The sequence below is a fragment of the Etheostoma cragini genome, chromosome 17, assembly GCF_013103735.1.
Source record: "Etheostoma cragini isolate CJK2018 chromosome 17, CSU_Ecrag_1.0, whole genome shotgun sequence".
NCBI lineage: Eukaryota > Metazoa > Chordata > Actinopteri > Perciformes > Percidae > Etheostoma > Etheostoma cragini.
In genome coordinates, this window is record NC_048423.1 from 3548837 (window position 1) to 3556751 (window position 7915).

Below are 7915 nucleotides of genomic sequence, written 5' to 3' on the forward strand. Positions count from 1 at the left end.
TAAAAATTCACTTTTTTTGTTCCTTTTTTTTCACACTGAGTCACTTTTTCCACATGGAAAGTTTTTTTTTTTAATTTTTTTTTGTTTTTGAGAGCCTCTTCCACTTTTTTGCTCAGTGTGCAGGCATGCAATGGGACTGTTGATTCTTGGATACAAACCTTGATTCAAGAGCGGAAACCCTTACACAATTCCAACATGCATTTATATACGCCAAATAGAAACATCAAAAGATTGACTAACAGCCAAATTACAGCCCATGGCCAAAACAGGTTCTTACTGGCAGAGCAGAAACTAGGGAATATTTGTTTTGTTTTTTGTTATGTTTAAAATCTACTGATAGCATTGTTGTGTTTATAAATGTGGAATACTGCGTTAGGTGTGTCACTTAAATCACTACAGGTGCACGTCTGACACAGCATTCGTTTACAGGCAACAAGCATTTATTCTACTTCGTGCTTTGGCCTGTCTGGTCTGTCATGTCTCATGAACTATTAGGTTAAGCACTGTGTATGTTTTCGACTGTTGTTATTTTTTTAAACTCCTTTTTTTAAATATTCAGTCAGTACAAAGAAAGCTGCAGGAGACATTTAAGGTATTTTGTTGACCACTATTACAGTTATCTTCACACTGGTGTCAAGTTGTAGTTGTGGAAATGTGTATGTGCTGTCTTATTAACATGTGCAGTCCTTTGTCTTGAACACATAAACACAGGGGATGACTCACTTCCTATCACAAGACTCCTGCACTGTAGACGCATGCCCCCACCTAACCCGTTTAACAGGCAGAAAGATATCCTCAAATAGCAGAACACAGCTCTGTGTTTGGAGAAAAATACGAAATAAAACAACTTTCATTTTTTAAAGAATGGGAGTTTATTTTAAAGCAAATCACAATTACTGAGCAGAAACAGAGGTCTAATGCAGTTAATGCTACAAACATGAGTATAAAGTGTTTAAAATTCCATAAGGCAATCTGAGTCAACAGATGGACTTATCTTTTAAGACTAAAAGACATACAATGGCATAATGTTCTCTCATTATAATGCATTCCAATAGAACACAAAATAAATCTTTATGCACTAAAACACAGGATCACAAACAAAGCTGGGCTTTTGTCTTGGACATTACATTATAGACTATTATATTCACCATGTAGGTTGTAATTCATTTATAACATTTTATATATAAATGTACATATAATATAAAGAATCATGTTATTCAATAATTTAAGGGTATTATAATACCCAAATGTACTGTATGAACCTATATATTTAATAATTTTATATAATATAATACATTATATGATGTTATCACGCAGAATAACATTTATTTAAAGAGATATGTATTTCTCTACACAGTAGAACAAAAGCAAAGTAATGATTGGCTAAGCTTTGTTAAGGCTTTAGGTTGAGGTTAAAAAGGTTGGTGTAATGCTACAGGACCAGAAAGCGCACTCTCTGGTGCTCCATTACAAGTCAAATAGCTTCCACAGCTTTGCCTCACGGTAACACCAATAATTGGGGGACCTAAGCAGACCAGGAGCCTGTATCACAAAGCGAGATTTGTGGGTTATCTTAAGCCTTAACTCAGGTAATGTTCTTTGGAGCAGGTTGTCATACAAACAGGGTCCTAAAATGGACAAAAGTACTGAGTTTACACCAAACTGTCAGAAAAGAGTAACCTACATATACTTTTATGTCAGTAGAATCAATTTGCATTTCCAGACTTTCCTTGGGTGAAAACATGTTGCTGCAGATGTGACCTAATTCAGCTGGTATCACAGTTTCATCTTACTTAGCAATGTTAGATCACCGTAAGAAAGCCCCACTACTCTGATCTTGCTATGTGTTATAGGCTCCTGGGTATAATAGTGGGACTTGGTCCTCAACGTGCACTCACTGGTGCTGCAGAGTCTGTCAGCTTCCACAGCCGCAACAACTATTCATCTGTGTCACCAATTAATGACTAGTGGTTGTGCATAATTGCACAACTAATAGTCATTATCATAACCGAAACTGTAAAAAAAATATTTGTGTTATTTGGGAAATAAAAACTGAAAAAAAGAAAGAAAAGTAGTCTTTGACGAGGGCCTTTGACTGAGAGTTATTGTAGAGCACAATGGTTTCTGTGGTAACAGAATCATGGACAGAATCCCAAAATTGAGAATTTAAAAAAGCTATGAAATATATTACATGGTGCCGTACATTAAGTCTGACTGAAAAAGCTGACTGGTGATTTGAAAACATGACAACATCTAAGTTTAGTTTAGTTTAGTTTAAAAACGTCTTAAAATACATTAAACAATTATTCCCAGCGGCTTAGGTCCGGTTTGTTAAATATGATGGAAAGCAGAGATGGGCCTTGCTGTTTGAATAGTCTCACCTCTGTGATCCCACAGTGATGGAAAAGCAGTAAAAATAACAGAGACATGGGTACAATTCTTAAAAAATTCTTACTAAACATGACACTGATGAAATATTTGGCCCAAGCAGAGAAAAAAAGGGTAAGGCATACAGTGGCTAGTCATAAAGTCATCTAGAGACAGTCTACATTCTTCACGTTCCACTTCCGGGATTGCTCCGGTGCTCCAAGAATATTCCGCAGGATGCATGTATTTTACGTTTACTTCCGCTTTATTTGTGATAGAATTTTAAATCTGAATTTCTGAGGACTATGATTAACTGCTCCTCAGATCTCTGCATAGTAAATTGAGACAGCTTGCTCGACTATCTGTCCAATCAGAGTTTTCTCTTGAACGCTATTTTGCAGCGACTCTATGCGAATTTAGCACCGCCCATGGTCTGATTGGTTAAAAGAAATGCCAATAAACCAGAGCACGATTTCCTCCATTACCGAATGCTATGTGGAGTATCCAGACCCTCCTCCAAGGAGCTTTGGAGGAGGCTCTGGCAAAGTAAGACTATCTGGAGACAACTTCATTTAATTTTAGCTTAACACTGAGTGGAATAACAAAACCAAAAAGAAAGCTTATAGTGGCAAAGTATTATAAATACTATGATATTATAAATATAGTATCTCATTCAACAACACTCAAAAGTGTTTGCTTAAGTCCAAACTGATCACACCATACGCTACATAGTTCATGCATAACTAGACAAACAAATAATACAGCATTAGAATATATATAAAAAATTACTAAATATGATTTAATGTCTATATAAAATCAAGAAAATATGATGCGTGTGTATGTTATAATAATAATAGCAGATGTAAAAGATAAAAAAATGAATCTGATCAAATGAAAAGAAAAACATCTACTATTTCTCCACATCAGGGATGTTGTTCTGTGTCTTCACGGTGGAGTAAAAGACTTTTCCAAAGCTGTATACCCTAAAGAAACAACAGTGCATTAGAAAACATGCCAGATAAGGACATTTAGCATCTTGTTATACAATGATTTACATTACTGAAGTACCAGAATGGTTGATTCTTCAACTTTTGGTACAGGACGCACATCCCTAGCCCCAACAGCACCATTAGCAGCACCAGCGCAACAACAGTAGGAGCAATCCAGCCATGGTGATGCAGCTCTGTCAAGAGAAGAGATTTTTGTGTTTGACAGTTGATCCAACGTTAGGCAATTAAAGAAAGCAACGGATTGCGGTTCCCAAAATGTCAAACATTTCCTTAAAGCGGTGTTTAGACAGTCTTTCCCTCCAGCCTCTCTCCTTCCACCTCATGTGTCTGTAAGTTTAGGAAGCAGATCCATGAAGCAGTCCAGAGATCAAATTTTTCTCTCAAGTTGAAACATTTTAAACTCGTGCCTGTGTGTCTTTGCCTTAATAACCTCCGCCTTGGGAAATATTCTTCTACTCGTGCCCACTCGCGTCTATCTATTGACTTAGTATGCAATTATATTATGTGTCTTATATGTCTAAAATCACCTTGTGTTCTGTATCAACACAACTGAACACTGTTGTATCATGAGTGTAAGCAGTACATAACATAAGGCAAGACAAGTTCAGTCAGTGTACAGTACTGTGTACGGTGTAATCCACTGATTTGTGTTACAATGCATTGCTAAATTATTGACTAAGTTGTAGGTCAAGAAGGTGTCTATAGTTACACAAGACATCTGCTATCAGGACACCGTACCTGCTCGGCCCTATCTGGGGATGAATAGGAAGCACAAACACAACAACTGTTATTGTGAGCTATCATTATGTGTCAATGCTTCCTGTTGACTTAATGTGACATAGTTTATGAGGTGGTTTGTCTTAAATGTCTGAATCAAAGTTTGTGAAGTGCACAAAGATTCCCCACAATGCTATAGATATAAGTTTGTCATCATGTAAGCTTACATAACACTGTCTCAGGTCTTATGCTCACTTCAAATATTTGTTATGTCTGAATCTTATCTATTTTTTAGATAACTGTTATCTCATACATCTTCTAGGATGTATCCCATATCTGATTAAAATATAAATTACAAAATAATTTACTTTAATTAATTGAGTTCCTACCATCTTGTCTCTGCTGAATTGCATGTCCACTGCAGTTGGCTGTAAAAAGAAGATATTCTTACTTCAGGATATAGTAGAAACATAATAGCTATTCGCTTCAAACAAAAAAAAAGAAACATATAAAGCAAAGTCTGACAGGTTATGATACTCACTGGTGCAGGTTGCCTCGTGAAGCCCCTAAACGGAAATAATTAGTTTTTGTTATGTCTAAGTTTCAGTAAATACAGTTCTAAAATCTTCTCACCACACACAACCAATAATGTTAAAATCGATCAGTTTATATCAACATAATTCAGAAGATCTAACTTTAATTTGTATCTCTGCATAAAATATCTTATGCGTGCAGTTATGTCCACTGTGTAATACTATACCTCGGCCAGGCAGTCGACTGTGTAATGGATCAGCTCTGAGCACTTATTGGTAACAAGAGTCCGGTTGCTTTTCATCACCACCTGATTATCCACACGCGCCTCGTTAGTAGCGAGCGAGAACTCCTAAAGTGGATATATAGGAGACAATAAAATCCTAACAACTTTACAAACTAGTTACGATTAAGACTTCATATGAATGGGGACTTCTTGGACACATATCTGTACCATCATCTTGATCAAAACATAAGTACAGAGATTTTGCTTGCTATGACAAGTAAAGAAAGTCTGCCATGACAGAGGTTTATGTGGAATAGAGTTTTAACACAGCTTGTCTAACTTACAGTGCCGTTTTTCCACTGGTAAAGGCAGTCGGTTCCATTGAACTCTGAGACAGAGTAACGTGTCTGCTCACCATCATGAACGACCGTGCACTGAATGTTCTCAGCAATGGACATCTCAAAAAAGACTGGGGGAGAAAAAAATGGAAAATGCATTATTAGAAGCATTATCTTATCTTAGCCTTTATTCTAGACATAATATCACAATTACAAGACTGTAAGCTCCAAAAACTGTTATTTTACTGTTATAACTGGTTATTTTCTTAAGCTTTCATCATCTGCACCCCATAAACACCCGGCCTTTCTGGTGTTTATTCATACCAGCTACACCATACTCTGTGACCTGATTAGGATTTTTGGTGAGGACAATGTTTTGTGCCAAACCTTTCTTTTACATTGCATCTTTTCCCAAACAATAGTAATAACAGTATTTATAATAATAATAATAATAATAATAATAAAACCAATGTTTTTTGTTTGTTTTTAAGAATACTCAAATACTCTGTACAGGTTGACACATAATGTAAAAACTAGCAGCTGATCATTTAGACAACCCATGAAGGCATCCCTGCCACTGTGACCACACTTAGCTAGTTGTTAACCCATGGTTAGATGCATACCTTTGGCCCGTCTGCTTTATGTCTGTGGCATATTGCCCATGTCAGCCATATCAGGCCCACCAAAAAAGAAATATCAGTCATTATATTGCTATCAGGCTCCATTATGGTGGAGCTGCTATCTTGTGTCAATTATTTCACGGTGATTTAATTAAACTCAACTTTACTCAACTAACTCTACAGCCCCTAAGCAAGAGAGGAACACAGTGTTGATACTGAATCAGGTTAGTAGCACCAATTCATAACATACTGTATGTCTTAACCTACTGAGTGAGCCAATCGGTGAATGGCTACTGAGAAAAATGTATTCTCCCCATCCATTCTGTCCTTCACTTGACGTCCCCCCCCCCCCACACGCACACACACAGACACATGTACACAAAAAACACAACAGGAAATGTTGCAGTGTCCCTTGGCATAGGCCTTTGCCCATCCATCCTATCCAAAGTTATTAACCCTGATGATGCATGGTCTAACGTTCCTGAAGTATCCCGCTATCCAGACCATCAGCAGATTCACTACAATTTCAGTGATAGGACATTTCTCACCCCCGTAAAAATGCACCCCATTAAAATAATTAACAGCCCTTTATGCACTTTCTGCCCAAGAAAAGCACAAGGTACATATCTTCACATGATCTGGGAGTGATCTACCGTTCCGGTCAGTTCTGAAACAATATTGCATCGAAAATGTCCGCCTTGAATAATGTTACTGTGCCTGTTACTGTCAATGTTTGGATTCTGAATGATCTGTTAGCCTTTCATCTCTCTAGAACCTAAACGCATGCTGTATTTGCTGGACTTACAGCTGCGAAGATAATGATTGCAATCCGTTGGAAACCGCCTTATGACTTGTCTATCCGTGCATGGACCCTTTCCTTCTTGGATGTAGTTTATATGGAACTCTCTACAGTGCGCATTCATGGAGCGCCAGGAAGGACTCTAGACACTTGGCTGAGCATTGCTGATTCTTTGAGGTTTGGGCTGTAGACTTTGCTTTAACTTGTGCTGCCGTTTGGTCCCTTGTCATGACTGTTTGTGTAGGTGTTTGGGTGTGTCTGTTCTACATGTGTTGTTTGGTCTCCCTCCCTCCCGTCTATCCACTCTGTTTGTTGGCCCAGGGATGCGTCTGCAGCCTTAATGTGCTGTTTGTGTTTTCTAAATATATTTAAAAAATCAAATTAAAAAACGTAAAAAATGTGATCACAAGAAATATTTATAATATAATAATGTTGCACCTACTACCACATCCCTCATAAGTTGCTTTGTTTGGCAACAACTGTCCAGCAATAGTGCTTCAAAGAAACAACATGGCTCAGCAAAAAAAAAAAAAAAAATCACATTTTTCACATATTTAGGATATTTTATAAATGAAAGACTAGACTTTATTTATTGCAAATAATCCACCACAAAGTTTTTTAACATAGCCTATAAAAACTAGAACTTACTCTGTAGCTGTAAGTGTGTGTGTGTGTGTGTGTGTGTGTGTGTGTGTGTGTGTGTGTGTGTGTGTGTGTGTGTGTGTGTGTGTGTGTGTGTGTGTGTGTGTGTGAGTGAAAGTCGGGGTGATAAATCCGATTTGGCATTCATTTCTAATTTAGTGTGCAGGTGTCCCGTCATGCTTTTTACAGTAAAGGCTTTCATATCATCCTTTTCCATCTAAAGGAATGAAAGAGCATGTATTTATGTCATGATGCAATGAACCGATTGTTTGCATCATGTCATAAGCACATCTTCTCAGAGTAAAGTTAGTTACTCTGATTACGCACGCTGCGGGCTATAAGGTTTCATTTAATAAATACAAGCTTAGCGAACAGTATTTACTTACAGTGGGAGAAGATCCACAGGTAAACCAAGAGCTTCCGCATCCTGTCTGCTGCCTGACAGCCGGACCGCTGGACCCCTCTTCATAAACCAATTTTCTCTCCTCCTACTACTTTAACGGCGCACGCTCGCTCAGCGTGTGTGTGTGTGTGTGTGTGTGTGTGTGTGCTGTCCCTTGCGTCGTAAATGTTAAGCTCAGCTCCTCAACACTCCTCAACTGGCTCTCCAGCCAAATGAGCATAAACTTCCCCTGAATGAAATAGCTAAGAAAGCGATCATCACC